An 18536-nucleotide genomic window follows, 5' to 3' on the forward strand; every position below is an offset into this window, starting at 1 on the left:
TGTGGTGTTAAACATTAAAACATAGGTTATTTTCTACCCCAAAAAAAATTTTGTCATGCAGATTTAATGAAATTATTTGATTTTTACCCCTTATATCATTGCGTCATACTATTTACTTGGAAGATAGCATAGCCTAATGCAAACACTGCAGAAACTCACAAAAATACCATTTATTATTCCAAATGAAATTTTTTATATCTTAAATTTTATTAACTGATGTAAATAAAAACAGTTTAATGACCATGACTGCACTTTTGATCAATTTGTAGTACTTTACTGACACCAGATGAAAAAAAGGGGGGTCAATATTCCTTGACACTTCAATACCTTGGATTTTTTACTAAATTCATTGCAAAAACTGTTGAAAGTCTTTAAAGTAGTAGAACAAACAAGGAAAAATAAGCAAAAACTGATCTTGATATTGAAAGTTTATGTTCCTGTAGCCCAAAATGAAATTTTCAAGTATTTTCTATCAAAGTCATACATTACAGTCAGTTTAAATTGAGCTGTGAAATTTTTAATATAAGTTGCATTATGCTCAGAAAGGCTGTTTTTAACTTCAAATTGACTAAGGATTAAGAATAAAGCAAAACAAAAGATTTCTAATCAACTTTTTTGTCTCTTTAGGTGTCATACCACCAATTACTCCCTCAAATTTAGAACGTATGTGAAAGTAGGCCTACTCGGACAAAAAATAGTGCATTTGATGTCATTGTTCACCTAAACTAACCAATAAATTTTCAGAAATGAAACTTTTGTTGAAAGAGAAATATATCAAGACCATTTTGAGCCAAATTTTATCTGTCTTGGAGTTTGCATTTAAAATTGAGGATTAATACACTCCATGGTATACTAATTTAAGATTTTCAGAAAACCAGGGGTTATTTTTAGTGGTACCTCCTTTCAGAAGCTCTCTTCTTTCTTATATGATTTAGAATGTATATTGAAAATTGGCATGCAGAAAGGTGACACCTGTACAATTCAGGATATACCTAGTTTCTATGAAGTTAAACTTAAGGTAAAATATTTAGAAAGCTGTGAAAATTGCAAAATTTGGTTGAACAGATAGGGACTTTTAATTGGTGGTATGACACCTTTAAGCGAAATGCAGTGAAACATCAAATTCAGAAAACAATTGTTTTTTTTTGTCTTAACTGATCTTATGAAATAATACTAGGCACATTTCAATCTTTTTGGGGGCAAAATGTCACATATTGCATATTTAGAGCCTAAAACTTGAGTTTGTGCTATTTTTAGCTTTTCTCACCCTGACAATATGCTTTAATATAAAAAAATGTCCTAAATTGTTATAAATGCACAGAAAGTTGTATCTGTGGTGTTAAACATTAAAACATAGGTTATTTTCTACCCCAAAAAAAATTTTGTCATGCAGATTTAATGAAATTATTTGATTTTTACCCCTTATATCATTGCGTCATACTATTTACTTGGAAGATAGCATAGCCTAATGCAAACACTGCAGAAACTCACAAAAATACCATTTATTATTCCAAATGAAATTTTTTATATCTTAAATTTTATTAACTGATGTAAATAAAAACAGTTTAATGACCATGACTGCACTTTTGATCAATTTGTAGTACTTTACTGACACCAGATGAAAAAAAGGGGGGTCAATATTCCTTGACACTTCAATACCTTGGATTTTTTACTAAATTCATTGCAAAAACTGTTGAAAGTCTTTAAAGTAGTAGAACAAACAAGGAAAAATAAGCAAAAACTGATCTTGATATTGAAAGTTTATGTTCCTGTAGCCCAAAATGAAATTTTCAAGTATTTTCTATCAAAGTCATACATTACAGTCAGTTTAAATTGAGCTGTGAAATTTTTAATATAAGTTGCATTATGCTCAGAAAGGCTGTTTTTAACTTCAAATTGACTAAGGATTAAGAATAAAGCAAAACAAAAGATTTCTAATCAACTTTTTTGTCTCTTTAGGTGTCATACCACCAATTACTCCCTCAAATTTAGAACGTATGTGAAAGTAGGCCTACTCGGACAAAAAATAGTGCATTTGATGTCATTGTTCACCTAAACTAACCAATAAATTTTCAGAAATGAAACTTTTGTTGAAAGAGAAATATATCAAGACCATTTTGAGCCAAATTTTATCTGTCTTGGAGTTTGCATTTAAAATTGAGGATTAATACACTCCATGGTATACTAATTTAAGATTTTCAGAAAACCAGGGGTTATTTTTAGTGGTACCTCCTTTCAGAAGCTCTCTTCTTTCTTATATGATTTAGAATGTATATTGAAAATTGGCATGCAGAAAGGTGACACCTGTACAATTCAGGATATACCTAGTTTCTATGAAGTTAAACTTAAGGTAAAATATTTAGAAAGCTGTGAAAATTGCAAAATTTGGTTGAACAGATAGGGACTTTTAATTGGTGGTATGACACCTTTAAGCGAAATGCAGTGAAACATCAAATTCAGAAAACAATTGTTTTTTTTTGTCTTAACTGATCTTATGAAATAATACTAGGCACATTTCAATCTTTTTGGGGGCAAAATGTCACATATTGCATATTTAGAGCCTAAAACTTGAGTTTGTGCTATTTTTAGCTTTTCTCACCCTGACAATATGCTTTAATATAAAAAAATGTCCTAAATTGTTATAAATGCACAGAAAGTTGTATCTGTGGTGTTAAACATTAAAACATAGGTTATTTTCTACCCCAAAAAAAATTTTGTCATGCAGATTTAATGAAATTATTTGATTTTTACCCCTTATATCATTGCGTCATACTATTTACTTGGAAGATAGCATAGCCTAATGCAAACACTGCAGAAACTCACAAAAATACCATTTATTATTCCAAATGAAATTTTTTATATCTTAAATTTTATTAACTGATGTAAATAAAAACAGTTTAATGACCATGACTGCACTTTTGATCAATTTGTAGTACTTTACTGACACCAGATGAAAAAAAGGGGGGTCAATATTCCTTGACACTTCAATACCTTGGATTTTTTACTAAATTCATTGCAAAAACTGTTGAAAGTCTTTAAAGTAGTAGAACAAACAAGGAAAAATAAGCAAAAACTGATCTTGATATTGAAAGTTTATGTTCCTGTAGCCCAAAATGAAATTTTCAAGTATTTTCTATCAAAGTCATACATTACAGTCAGTTTAAATTGAGCTGTGAAATTTTTAATATAAGTTGCATTATGCTCAGAAAGGCTGTTTTTAACTTCAAATTGACTAAGGATTAAGAATAAAGCAAAACAAAAGATTTCTAATCAACTTTTTTGTCTCTTTAGGTGTCATACCACCAATTACTCAATTCAGAAAACAATTGTTTTTTTTTGTCTTAACTGATCTTATGAAATAATACTAGGCACATTTCAATCTTTTTGGGGGCAAAATGTCACATATTGCATATTTAGAGCCTAAAACTTGAGTTTGTGCTATTTTTAGCTTTTCTCACCCTGACAATATGCTTTAATATAAAAAAATGTCCTAAATTGTTATAAATGCACAGAAAGTTGTATCTGTGGTGTTAAACATTAAAACATAGGTTATTTTCTACCCCAAAAAAAATTTTGTCATGCAGATTTAATGAAATTATTTGATTTTTACCCCTTATATCATTGCGTCATACTATTTACTTGGAAGATAGCATAGCCTAATGCAAACACTGCAGAAACTCACAAAAATACCATTTATTATTCCAAATGAAATTTTTTATATCTTAAATTTTATTAACTGATGTAAATAAAAACAGTTTAATGACCATGACTGCACTTTTGATCAATTTGTAGTACTTTACTGACACCAGATGAAAAAAAGGGGGGTCAATATTCCTTGACACTTCAATACCTTGGATTTTTTACTAAATTCATTGCAAAAACTGTTGAAAGTCTTTAAAGTAGTAGAACAAACAAGGAAAAATAAGCAAAAACTGATCTTGATATTGAAAGTTTATGTTCCTGTAGCCCAAAATGAAATTTTCAAGTATTTTCTATCAAAGTCATACATTACAGTCAGTTTAAATTGAGCTGTGAAATTTTTAATATAAGTTGCATTATGCTCAGAAAGGCTGTTTTTAACTTCAAATTGACTAAGGATTAAGAATAAAGCAAAACAAAAGATTTCTAATCAACTTTTTTGTCTCTTTAGGTGTCATACCACCAATTACTCCCTCAAATTTAGAACGTATGTGAAAGTAGGCCTACTCGGACAAAAAATAGTGCATTTGATGTCATTGTTCACCTAAACTAACCAATAAATTTTCAGAAATGAAACTTTTGTTGAAAGAGAAATATATCAAGACCATTTTGAGCCAAATTTTATCTGTCTTGGAGTTTGCATTTAAAATTGAGGATTAATACACTCCATGGTATACTAATTTAAGATTTTCAGAAAACCAGGGGTTATTTTTAGTGGTACCTCCTTTCAGAAGCTCTCTTCTTTCTTATATGATTTAGAATGTATATTGAAAATTGGCATGCAGAAAGGTGACACCTGTACAATTCAGGATATACCTAGTTTCTATGAAGTTAAACTTAAGGTAAAATATTTAGAAAGCTGTGAAAATTGCAAAATTTGGTTGAACAGATAGGGACTTTTAATTGGTGGTATGACACCTTTAAGCGAAATGCAGTGAAACATCAAATTCAGAAAACAATTGTTTTTTTTTGTCTTAACTGATCTTATGAAATAATACTAGGCACATTTCAATCTTTTTGGGGGCAAAATGTCACATATTGCATATTTAGAGCCTAAAACTTGAGTTTGTGCTATTTTTAGCTTTTCTCACCCTGACAATATGCTTTAATATAAAAAAATGTCCTAAATTGTTATAAATGCACAGAAAGTTGTATCTGTGGTGTTAAACATTAAAACATAGGTTATTTTCTACCCCAAAAAAAATTTTGTCATGCAGATTTAATGAAATTATTTGATTTTTACCCCTTATATCATTGCGTCATACTATTTACTTGGAAGATAGCATAGCCTAATGCAAACACTGCAGAAACTCACAAAAATACCATTTATTATTCCAAATGAAATTTTTTATATCTTAAATTTTATTAACTGATGTAAATAAAAACAGTTTAATGACCATGACTGCACTTTTGATCAATTTGTAGTACTTTACTGACACCAGATGAAAAAAAGGGGGGTCAATATTCCTTGACACTTCAATACCTTGGATTTTTTACTAAATTCATTGCAAAAACTGTTGAAAGTCTTTAAAGTAGTAGAACAAACAAGGAAAAATAAGCAAAAACTGATCTTGATATTGAAAGTTTATGTTCCTGTAGCCCAAAATGAAATTTTCAAGTATTTTCTATCAAAGTCATACATTACAGTCAGTTTAAATTGAGCTGTGAAATTTTTAATATAAGTTGCATTATGCTCAGAAAGGCTGTTTTTAACTTCAAATTGACTAAGGATTAAGAATAAAGCAAAACAAAAGATTTCTAATCAACTTTTTTGTCTCTTTAAGCGAAATGCAGTGAAACATCAAATTCAGAAAACAATTGTTTTTTTTTGTCTTAACTGATCTTATGAAATAATACTAGGCACATTTCAATCTTTTTGGGGGCAAAATGTCACATATTGCATATTTAGAGCCTAAAACTTGAGTTTGTGCTATTTTTAGCTTTTCTCACCCTGACAATATGCTTTAATATAAAAAAATGTCCTAAATTGTTATAAATGCACAGAAAGTTGTATCTGTGGTGTTAAACATTAAAACATAGGTTATTTTCTACCCCAAAAAAAATTTTGTCATGCAGATTTAATGAAATTATTTGATTTTTACCCCTTATATCATTGCGTCATACTATTTACTTGGAAGATAGCATAGCCTAATGCAAACACTGCAGAAACTCACAAAAATACCATTTATTATTCCAAATGAAATTTTTTATATCTTAAATTTTATTAACTGATGTAAATAAAAACAGTTTAATGACCATGACTGCACTTTTGATCAATTTGTAGTACTTTACTGACACCAGATGAAAAAAAGGGGGGTCAATATTCCTTGACACTTCAATACCTTGGATTTTTTACTAAATTCATTGCAAAAACTGTTGAAAGTCTTTAAAGTAGTAGAACAAACAAGGAAAAATAAGCAAAAACTGATCTTGATATTGAAAGTTTATGTTCCTGTAGCCCAAAATGAAATTTTCAAGTATTTTCTATCAAAGTCATACATTACAGTCAGTTTAAATTGAGCTGTGAAATTTTTAATATAAGTTGCATTATGCTCAGAAAGGCTGTTTTTAACTTCAAATTGACTAAGGATTAAGAATAAAGCAAAACAAAAGATTTCTAATCAACTTTTTTGTCTCTTTAAGCGAAATGCAGTGAAACATCAAATTCAGAAAACAATTGTTTTTTTTTGTCTTAACTGATCTTATGAAATAATACTAGGCACATTTCAATCTTTTTGGGGGCAAAATGTCACATATTGCATATTTAGAGCCTAAAACTTGAGTTTGTGCTATTTTTAGCTTTTCTCACCCTGACAATATGCTTTAATATAAAAAAATGTCCTAAATTGTTATAAATGCACAGAAAGTTGTATCTGTGGTGTTAAACATTAAAACATAGGTTATTTTCTACCCCAAAAAAAATTTTGTCATGCAGATTTAATGAAATTATTTGATTTTTACCCCTTATATCATTGCGTCATACTATTTACTTGGAAGATAGCATAGCCTAATGCAAACACTGCAGAAACTCACAAAAATACCATTTATTATTCCAAATGAAATTTTTTATATCTTAAATTTTATTAACTGATGTAAATAAAAACAGTTTAATGACCATGACTGCACTTTTGATCAATTTGTAGTACTTTACTGACACCAGATGAAAAAAAGGGGGGTCAATATTCCTTGACACTTCAATACCTTGGATTTTTTACTAAATTCATTGCAAAAACTGTTGAAAGTCTTTAAAGTAGTAGAACAAACAAGGAAAAATAAGCAAAAACTGATCTTGATATTGAAAGTTTATGTTCCTGTAGCCCAAAATGAAATTTTCAAGTATTTTCTATCAAAGTCATACATTACAGTCAGTTTAAATTGAGCTGTGAAATTTTTAATATAAGTTGCATTATGCTCAGAAAGGCTGTTTTTAACTTCAAATTGACTAAGGATTAAGAATAAAGCAAAACAAAAGATTTCTAATCAACTTTTTTGTCTCTTTAAGCGAAATGCAGTGAAACATCAAATTCAGAAAACAATTGTTTTTTTTTGTCTTAACTGATCTTATGAAATAATACTAGGCACATTTCAATCTTTTTGGGGGCAAAATGTCACATATTGCATATTTAGAGCCTAAAACTTGAGTTTGTGCTATTTTTAGCTTTTCTCACCCTGACAATATGCTTTAATATAAAAAAATGTCCTAAATTGTTATAAATGCACAGAAAGTTGTATCTGTGGTGTTAAACATTAAAACATAGGTTATTTTCTACCCCAAAAAAAATTTTGTCATGCAGATTTAATGAAATTATTTGATTTTTACCCCTTATATCATTGCGTCATACTATTTACTTGGAAGATAGCATAGCCTAATGCAAACACTGCAGAAACTCACAAAAATACCATTTATTATTCCAAATGAAATTTTTTATATCTTAAATTTTATTAACTGATGTAAATAAAAACAGTTTAATGACCATGACTGCACTTTTGATCAATTTGTAGTACTTTACTGACACCAGATGAAAAAAAGGGGGGTCAATATTCCTTGACACTTCAATACCTTGGATTTTTTACTAAATTCATTGCAAAAACTGTTGAAAGTCTTTAAAGTAGTAGAACAAACAAGGAAAAATAAGCAAAAACTGATCTTGATATTGAAAGTTTATGTTCCTGTAGCCCAAAATGAAATTTTCAAGTATTTTCTATCAAAGTCATACATTACAGTCAGTTTAAATTGAGCTGTGAAATTTTTAATATAAGTTGCATTATGCTCAGAAAGGCTGTTTTTAACTTCAAATTGACTAAGGATTAAGAATAAAGCAAAACAAAAGATTTCTAATCAACTTTTTTGTCTCTTTAAGCGAAATGCAGTGAAACATCAAATTCAGAAAACAATTGTTTTTTTTTGTCTTAACTGATCTTATGAAATAATACTAGGCACATTTCAATCTTTTTGGGGGCAAAATGTCACATATTGCATATTTAGAGCCTAAAACTTGAGTTTGTGCTATTTTTAGCTTTTCTCACCCTGACAATATGCTTTAATATAAAAAAATGTCCTAAATTGTTATAAATGCACAGAAAGTTGTATCTGTGGTGTTAAACATTAAAACATAGGTTATTTTCTACCCCAAAAAAAATTTTGTCATGCAGATTTAATGAAATTATTTGATTTTTACCCCTTATATCATTGCGTCATACTATTTACTTGGAAGATAGCATAGCCTAATGCAAACACTGCAGAAACTCACAAAAATACCATTTATTATTCCAAATGAAATTTTTTATATCTTAAATTTTATTAACTGATGTAAATAAAAACAGTTTAATGACCATGACTGCACTTTTGATCAATTTGTAGTACTTTACTGACACCAGATGAAAAAAAGGGGGGTCAATATTCCTTGACACTTCAATACCTTGGATTTTTTACTAAATTCATTGCAAAAACTGTTGAAAGTCTTTAAAGTAGTAGAACAAACAAGGAAAAATAAGCAAAAACTGATCTTGATATTGAAAGTTTATGTTCCTGTAGCCCAAAATGAAATTTTCAAGTATTTTCTATCAAAGTCATACATTACAGTCAGTTTAAATTGAGCTGTGAAATTTTTAATATAAGTTGCATTATGCTCAGAAAGGCTGTTTTTAACTTCAAATTGACTAAGGATTAAGAATAAAGCAAAACAAAAGATTTCTAATCAACTTTTTTGTCTCTTTAGGTGTCATACCACCAATTACTCCCTCAAATTTAGAACGTATGTGAAAGTAGGCCTACTCGGACAAAAAATAGTGCATTTGATGTCATTGTTCACCTAAACTAACCAATAAATTTTCAGAAATGAAACTTTTGTTGAAAGAGAAATATATCAAGACCATTTTGAGCCAAATTTTATCTGTCTTGGAGTTTGCATTTAAAATTGAGGATTAATACACTCCATGGTATACTAATTTAAGATTTTCAGAAAACCAGGGGTTATTTTTAGTGGTACCTCCTTTCAGAAGCTCTCTTCTTTCTTATATGATTTAGAATGTATATTGAAAATTGGCATGCAGAAAGGTGACACCTGTACAATTCAGGATATACCTAGTTTCTATGAAGTTAAACTTAAGGTAAAATATTTAGAAAGCTGTGAAAATTGCAAAATTTGGTTGAACAGATAGGGACTTTTAATTGGTGGTATGACACCTTTAAGCGAAATGCAGTGAAACATCAAATTCAGAAAACAATTGTTTTTTTTTGTCTTAACTGATCTTATGAAATAATACTAGGCACATTTCAATCTTTTTGGGGGCAAAATGTCACATATTGCATATTTAGAGCCTAAAACTTGAGTTTGTGCTATTTTTAGCTTTTCTCACCCTGACAATATGCTTTAATATAAAAAAATGTCCTAAATTGTTATAAATGCACAGAAAGTTGTATCTGTGGTGTTAAACATTAAAACATAGGTTATTTTCTACCCCAAAAAAAATTTTGTCATGCAGATTTAATGAAATTATTTGATTTTTACCCCTTATATCATTGCGTCATACTATTTACTTGGAAGATAGCATAGCCTAATGCAAACACTGCAGAAACTCACAAAAATACCATTTATTATTCCAAATGAAATTTTTTATATCTTAAATTTTATTAACTGATGTAAATAAAAACAGTTTAATGACCATGACTGCACTTTTGATCAATTTGTAGTACTTTACTGACACCAGATGAAAAAAAGGGGGGTCAATATTCCTTGACACTTCAATACCTTGGATTTTTTACTAAATTCATTGCAAAAACTGTTGAAAGTCTTTAAAGTAGTAGAACAAACAAGGAAAAATAAGCAAAAACTGATCTTGATATTGAAAGTTTATGTTCCTGTAGCCCAAAATGAAATTTTCAAGTATTTTCTATCAAAGTCATACATTACAGTCAGTTTAAATTGAGCTGTGAAATTTTTAATATAAGTTGCATTATGCTCAGAAAGGCTGTTTTTAACTTCAAATTGACTAAGGATTAAGAATAAAGCAAAACAAAAGATTTCTAATCAACTTTTTTGTCTCTTTAGGTGTCATACCACCAATTACTCCCTCAAATTTAGAACGTATGTGAAAGTAGGCCTACTCGGACAAAAAATAGTGCATTTGATGTCATTGTTCACCTAAACTAACCAATAAATTTTCAGAAATGAAACTTTTGTTGAAAGAGAAATATATCAAGACCATTTTGAGCCAAATTTTATCTGTCTTGGAGTTTGCATTTAAAATTGAGGATTAATACACTCCATGGTATACTAATTTAAGATTTTCAGAAAACCAGGGGTTATTTTTAGTGGTACCTCCTTTCAGAAGCTCTCTTCTTTCTTATATGATTTAGAATGTATATTGAAAATTGGCATGCAGAAAGGTGACACCTGTACAATTCAGGATATACCTAGTTTCTATGAAGTTAAACTTAAGGTAAAATATTTAGAAAGCTGTGAAAATTGCAAAATTTGGTTGAACAGATAGGGACTTTTAATTGGTGGTATGACACCTTTAAGCGAAATGCAGTGAAACATCAAATTCAGAAAACAATTGTTTTTTTTTGTCTTAACTGATCTTATGAAATAATACTAGGCACATTTCAATCTTTTTGGGGGCAAAATGTCACATATTGCATATTTAGAGCCTAAAACTTGAGTTTGTGCTATTTTTAGCTTTTCTCACCCTGACAATATGCTTTAATATAAAAAAATGTCCTAAATTGTTATAAATGCACAGAAAGTTGTATCTGTGGTGTTAAACATTAAAACATAGGTTATTTTCTACCCCAAAAAAAATTTTGTCATGCAGATTTAATGAAATTATTTGATTTTTACCCCTTATATCATTGCGTCATACTATTTACTTGGAAGATAGCATAGCCTAATGCAAACACTGCAGAAACTCACAAAAATACCATTTATTATTCCAAATGAAATTTTTTATATCTTAAATTTTATTAACTGATGTAAATAAAAACAGTTTAATGACCATGACTGCACTTTTGATCAATTTGTAGTACTTTACTGACACCAGATGAAAAAAAGGGGGGTCAATATTCCTTGACACTTCAATACCTTGGATTTTTTACTAAATTCATTGCAAAAACTGTTGAAAGTCTTTAAAGTAGTAGAACAAACAAGGAAAAATAAGCAAAAACTGATCTTGATATTGAAAGTTTATGTTCCTGTAGCCCAAAATGAAATTTTCAAGTATTTTCTATCAAAGTCATACATTACAGTCAGTTTAAATTGAGCTGTGAAATTTTTAATATAAGTTGCATTATGCTCAGAAAGGCTGTTTTTAACTTCAAATTGACTAAGGATTAAGAATAAAGCAAAACAAAAGATTTCTAATCAACTTTTTTGTCTCTTTAGGTGTCATACCACCAATTACTCCCTCAAATTTAGAACGTATGTGAAAGTAGGCCTACTCGGACAAAAAATAGTGCATTTGATGTCATTGTTCACCTAAACTAACCAATAAATTTTCAGAAATGAAACTTTTGTTGAAAGAGAAATATATCAAGACCATTTTGAGCCAAATTTTATCTGTCTTGGAGTTTGCATTTAAAATTGAGGATTAATACACTCCATGGTATACTAATTTAAGATTTTCAGAAAACCAGGGGTTATTTTTAGTGGTACCTCCTTTCAGAAGCTCTCTTCTTTCTTATATGATTTAGAATGTATATTGAAAATTGGCATGCAGAAAGGTGACACCTGTACAATTCAGGATATACCTAGTTTCTATGAAGTTAAACTTAAGGTAAAATATTTAGAAAGCTGTGAAAATTGCAAAATTTGGTTGAACAGATAGGGACTTTTAATTGGTGGTATGACACCTTTAAGCGAAATGCAGTGAAACATCAAATTCAGAAAACAATTGTTTTTTTTTGTCTTAACTGATCTTATGAAATAATACTAGGCACATTTCAATCTTTTTGGGGGCAAAATGTCACATATTGCATATTTAGAGCCTAAAACTTGAGTTTGTGCTATTTTTAGCTTTTCTCACCCTGACAATATGCTTTAATATAAAAAAATGTCCTAAATTGTTATAAATGCACAGAAAGTTGTATCTGTGGTGTTAAACATTAAAACATAGGTTATTTTCTACCCCAAAAAAAATTTTGTCATGCAGATTTAATGAAATTATTTGATTTTTACCCCTTATATCATTGCGTCATACTATTTACTTGGAAGATAGCATAGCCTAATGCAAACACTGCAGAAACTCACAAAAATACCATTTATTATTCCAAATGAAATTTTTTATATCTTAAATTTTATTAACTGATGTAAATAAAAACAGTTTAATGACCATGACTGCACTTTTGATCAATTTGTAGTACTTTACTGACACCAGATGAAAAAAAGGGGGGTCAATATTCCTTGACACTTCAATACCTTGGATTTTTTACTAAATTCATTGCAAAAACTGTTGAAAGTCTTTAAAGTAGTAGAACAAACAAGGAAAAATAAGCAAAAACTGATCTTGATATTGAAAGTTTATGTTCCTGTAGCCCAAAATGAAATTTTCAAGTATTTTCTATCAAAGTCATACATTACAGTCAGTTTAAATTGAGCTGTGAAATTTTTAATATAAGTTGCATTATGCTCAGAAAGGCTGTTTTTAACTTCAAATTGACTAAGGATTAAGAATAAAGCAAAACAAAAGATTTCTAATCAACTTTTTTGTCTCTTTAGGTGTCATACCACCAATTACTCCCTCAAATTTAGAACGTATGTGAAAGTAGGCCTACTCGGACAAAAAATAGTGCATTTGATGTCATTGTTCACCTAAACTAACCAATAAATTTTCAGAAATGAAACTTTTGTTGAAAGAGAAATATATCAAGACCATTTTGAGCCAAATTTTATCTGTCTTGGAGTTTGCATTTAAAATTGAGGATTAATACACTCCATGGTATACTAATTTAAGATTTTCAGAAAACCAGGGGTTATTTTTAGTGGTACCTCCTTTCAGAAGCTCTCTTCTTTCTTATATGATTTAGAATGTATATTGAAAATTGGCATGCAGAAAGGTGACACCTGTACAATTCAGGATATACCTAGTTTCTATGAAGTTAAACTTAAGGTAAAATATTTAGAAAGCTGTGAAAATTGCAAAATTTGGTTGAACAGATAGGGACTTTTAATTGGTGGTATGACACCTTAAGTGAGCAACAAAATATTGCGCTTTACTTCTATGTTCTATTCTTTATTGAATTGAATGACTTAGCAGAGCAGAATCTTGCTTTGCTTTTCGTGTTAATATGAGCAAAATATAATTTTAAGTAAGGCTGATGTTCTTTTTACATTTTAAACGTTAAAAGTTAAACTTTAAGTGCATGCTTGGGATGTTACGAATAACAACATTTGAATAGTATGATTTTTGAATAATGCAAGTATACATATATTTTCAAAAATCAAGACTTTAAAAGTAAATAATTCACAATATGAAATTCAATCAAAACTTGAGGTAAAATCAGGTAGTCCAGAAGAGTATATAGAATCATATTCAAAACAGTGTGGTCCTGGCCATTGATTGACGACCTAAATTATCCGATTGACTGGGACAGATTAGGTGAACGTTTGTCTGTAACGACCATTGCTCACTTCTTACTTATTTCATAGAATTTAAACTGTGCTGTCACCAAAGGTTCTTAACCCCTTTAATAATAAAATAATTCGAAAAATTATTCAGGAATAACCTTTATGTTATGATTTATATTATTAATATAAATCAACACATCGTATTATTCCGGATTCGTTTTTCGAATTGCTTTATTTAGGTATTGAGAACCTTTGGTGACCCCACAGATTCAGTGTCTTTAACAAGTACATAGTGAGCAGTGGTTGTTACCGACAAACGTTCTCCTAATCTGTCCCAGTCAATGGGATAATTTCGGTCGTCAATAAATGGCCAGGACCACACTGTTTTGAATATGATTCTATATCTTGTTCCACCAGCAATCTTGTAATGATTCATAAAGAGAAGTTACAAAAATGCAAAACAGTTTATATTTATCATGTGAAATATTTCTTTTTCATACCAAAAGTGCTGGAATAAATGTTTATTCTTTACTTTATGACAAGTTAATCTGTGAGTAGCCTACTTCTGTGCTGACACGCATTTAGACTTGCATAACTTTGAATTTTTAGATTCGAATCTCATTGAGGAAATTAATTTGTAAAGTTTTATCAGCTGTGTGATGTTTTCTGTTACTTGTGTCATAACGGTAAACCAAAATAAACAATATTTATATAAGATTTATTTTTAATCTGTTTATTTTTTTTTCTTATAAACGTTTTCTTTCTTTCTTTTTTTGGGGGGTAAACTTAATTTATCTTTACTTCATTCCGTTTTTATTTTTTCAGAATTACACAATTAAGTTATTAATTGGAAAGATTTCAACTGCTAGACTTTAAGTACTGCTTCATATCTTCTCTAAGAATCATGTGCAAAACAGTGTGGCTGTGGCCATTGATTGACGTCCTAAATTATCCCATTGACTGGGACAGATTATGTGAACTTTTGTCTGTAACGACCACTGCTCACTATGTACTTGTTAAAGACACTTAAACTGCGGGGTAACCAAAGGTTCTCAATACCTAAATAAAGTAATTCGAAAAAATAATCATGAATAACACTATGTTATATGATTTATATCAATAATATAAATCAAAACATAAAGGTTATTCCTGATTAATTTTTCGGATTATTTCATTATTGAAGGCGTTAAGAACCTTTGGTGACCCTACAGTTTAAATTCTATGATAATTAAGTAGTGAGCAGTGTCGTTACAGACAAACGTTCACATAATCTGTCCCATTTATTGGATGAATTAAGGACGTCAATCAATGGCCACAGCCACACTATTTTGAATATGATTCTATGTTGTTGTGTAACAAGCAGTAACACTTATTTGAAAGTTCTTTAATTGAAAATGCAAGATGAACGAAACAACCCATTCTTATCACAGTATGGTACACTAACTTCTTTAAGATAAGTATGACCAATGATATTTTTAAAGTATTTTACTTGAATATAAATACTTGGTATAATATTGAACACAGATAATTTCACGTTAAAGTATTGTAAATTGGACGACTCTTTAACGGAGTTAAAGCCCTTATCTGACACTTGCGTTTTCCCTATTATTTCAGTAAACACTTTAGTGGATAAAGAAAAATTGTAAATGACAAAAATGATGAGCTTGACAAAATATACAATCGGTACACATATTCATGATTTTCAGTCGACAAGTCAAAGTGTAAATAGTCATCTACTGTATAATGCCATTTTGGAAACAAAGTAGACATGTTACCAAATATATATTTCCGCGTGAAATTGACTCGGCTTTAAATAAGCTACAATCCAAACACAAAAATGTGTTGTAGTACAAATAAGTATACATCGTAGTATAGGCTATGACAATGGATTTTTTTGGGGATAAATTAGCAAGAATGAAAGCAGATAATTATAAAAGAGGAACGAAAGATACCAAAGGGAAAGTCAAACTCATAAATCTAAAACAAACTGACAACTCTATGGCTAAAAATGAAAAAGACAAACAGACAAACAATAGTACAAATGACACAACATAGAAAACTAAAGAATAAACAATACGAACCCCAAAGTTAACAAACACCTCCTCAAAAGTTTCTGAACGCCAAATTTAATTCATTTTAGCTTATCTTAACCAAAGTGTTACCCGATCAGGTTCAAGCTATCCTCATCACTTGGCGTCATTTCATCGCTAACTTGCGTTTTCCCTTTTATTTTATTTAACACTTATGGATACAGAAAAGTTGAAAATGACAAAAATGATGAGCTTGTCCAAATATACAATATTCACGATTTTCAGTCGACGAGTCACAGACATAGTTTATAAAATATATTTTCAAAAATTAGTTTTGCTAAATAAAGATCGAGATTTGCAAATTATAATATAGCTACGCAACAAACGTTATATCAATCGAACATTTCGTGTCTAAAATCATGAAAAAAGATTAGTAGTGAAATGCCATGACGACCAATTTGTTTTATACTTTTATCTTTTACTTTCTTTCGTATTTGACGTGCTCAAACGAATGAAAATAATTAAATTTCTTTTATATCATATTAATATTTTTAGAACAGCATATCGAAAATTCACATATACATGAATGTTATTGTATGAAATGAAAGGATTTAATAAGTAAATCGTAATCATAATCATTTTGAAATTGTAATGTTAGACCAAATCTCGCACCGACCTCCCAGAAAATGATATAAAAAGAAATTCTGTGACTTCTTAACAAAATGTTAGTGTCATTTCTTCAATGGTTCATAAATACAAAAAAATAACTGTTCCCTGCACCCTTTTTCCAATATAATTACTCTGCTTGATATTGAGGATAATAAAGATAATATTTTCACATATTTAAATGTAAAAGGGAACCCATTTCGATAGTTTTTAATAATGCAATTATCAGCTTTATGTTTTATTATGCATAATTGACTTTTCATTTAATTTGCTGATAAAATATTGTCAGTGTTTATGTATGTTAAAGATTGCATCTAGATGAAAAATGCTTTCATTCAGACTTCTTTGGGTTTTTCTTTAAGGTTCTTTGTAACGATTGCAGAATTACGAGTGTTTGCATTTTGCTGTTCTTCATAGGCAATAGTGTTTACAAACAAAAACTAACAGTCATCAAAGCTGAATTGTGTTATCTTCCTTGTGATAGTAGTCCAAAATCGGTACGGTTTTCCACCTCTTTGAAAATTACCAAGAAGAGAAGATATCACTCAACATGTTCGTGCTACAAGTATTGTTAAATTATAATTACCTTAATCCATATGTCTGAGAACCAGTACACAAAATCGACTTCCAGTATCAAAAGAATTGAGCACACGACTGTTTTACATAAAATCATTCAATGGTTTGTCTTGAGACATTTTAATTAACATTCATGCAGGTTTTATTATTCCCTCATAACATTTATAACTTAATCCCATCATGTCTATTATATAAATCTCTCAATCTTTTCCTGAGGAAACATATCAATAAAATTAATTGTTTATAGTTCTAAAAACGTCTATCACAAGGGCTTTAAAAATTAGCAACGCCTATTTTTATTTTAATCGGAGTCATGATTTAAATTGGTAAAAACTGTTGTTCAGTGATTGTCGTTGATTCATGTCTGTCATATTTGGTTTTCGTAAAGTGTAATAAATCAGTTCGTTGGTTTTCTCAATAAATATAAAAAAAAAAGAAGATATGGTATGATTGTCAATGAGACAACTGTCCACCAGAGACCACAATGACACAGACATTAACAACTATAGGTTACCGTACGTCCTTCAATAATGTGTAAAGTCCATACCGCATAGTCAGCTATAAAAGGCCCCGATATGACAATGTAAAACAATTCAAACGAGAAAACTAACGGCCTTATTTATTTAAAAAAAATGAACGGAAACCAAATATGTAACACATAAACAAACGACAACCACTGAATTACAGGCTCCTGACTTGGGTCAGGCACATACATAAATAATGTGGTGGGGTTAAACATGTTAGTGGGATCCCAACCCTCCCCTAACCTGGGACCAGTGGTATAATAGAACAAAATAAGAACGAAATATAAAAATCAATTGAAAAAGGCTCAACTCATCAGATGGACAAAAATACAAGTGGACGTGGCCGGGTTTCCTATCTAACGGAGCTTTTATATATATAAAAATATGTGACCTATGATTGCTAATAAGACATCTCTCCACAAGAGAGTAAATGACACAGAAATTAACAACTATAGGTCATCGTACGGCCTTCAACAATGAGCAAATCCAATACCGCATAGTCATCTATATAAGGCACCGAAGTGACAAATGTAACTTTAGTCGACTATAAGGTTACTATTGAGGCTTTAAATGTATGATATGTTTTTATGAATTAACGTAGTTTAAAAAGAGAGTTTGGTTGATTCGAATGATTTGTCACTGTTGTTTCTTTGTTTTCTTCTGTTTGTCTTAGAATATACAAATGTAATTGCTTTTAAAACTTCCATTTTTTTAATTGAAAAAAAAAATTAGTTTGTAGTTCTTAATGTTTATCATATGATACATATATGAAAAAAAAGATCTTTGTGAACTTACAGAACTGTATCAATAGCAAAAGGGTTTGATAGTTATTGAATGAGACAAAGTTTCAACGGTTCTGTTAATTTAATCGAGTTTTAAAGCGTCTCGAAAAGTTTTAATTCCATCAGACAACAGCTGTATCGTTTCTCAATGTTGACTCCTATCTTCAGCTTACAATTAATCGATACTTCAGAAAT

At 29.7% G+C, this 18536-nt stretch overlaps 1 protein-coding gene across 2 annotated transcripts in view; it reads right to left on the minus strand.

The window, feature by feature from the left end:
* Positions 1–17274, minus strand: part of LOC134714162 (octopamine receptor beta-2R-like) — an 82860-nt gene extending 65586 nt beyond the window's left edge. For both annotated transcript variants that reach the window (XM_063575401.1, XM_063575402.1), the window contains exon 1: positions 17046–17274. The gene's annotated coding sequence lies outside the window, so the exon portion shown is untranslated. The remainder of the gene's footprint in view (positions 1–17045) is intronic.
* Positions 17275–18536: the final 1262 nt, after the last annotated feature.

This window comes from Mytilus trossulus, chromosome 4 (assembly GCF_036588685.1).
Source record: "Mytilus trossulus isolate FHL-02 chromosome 4, PNRI_Mtr1.1.1.hap1, whole genome shotgun sequence".
NCBI lineage: Eukaryota > Metazoa > Mollusca > Bivalvia > Mytilida > Mytilidae > Mytilus > Mytilus trossulus.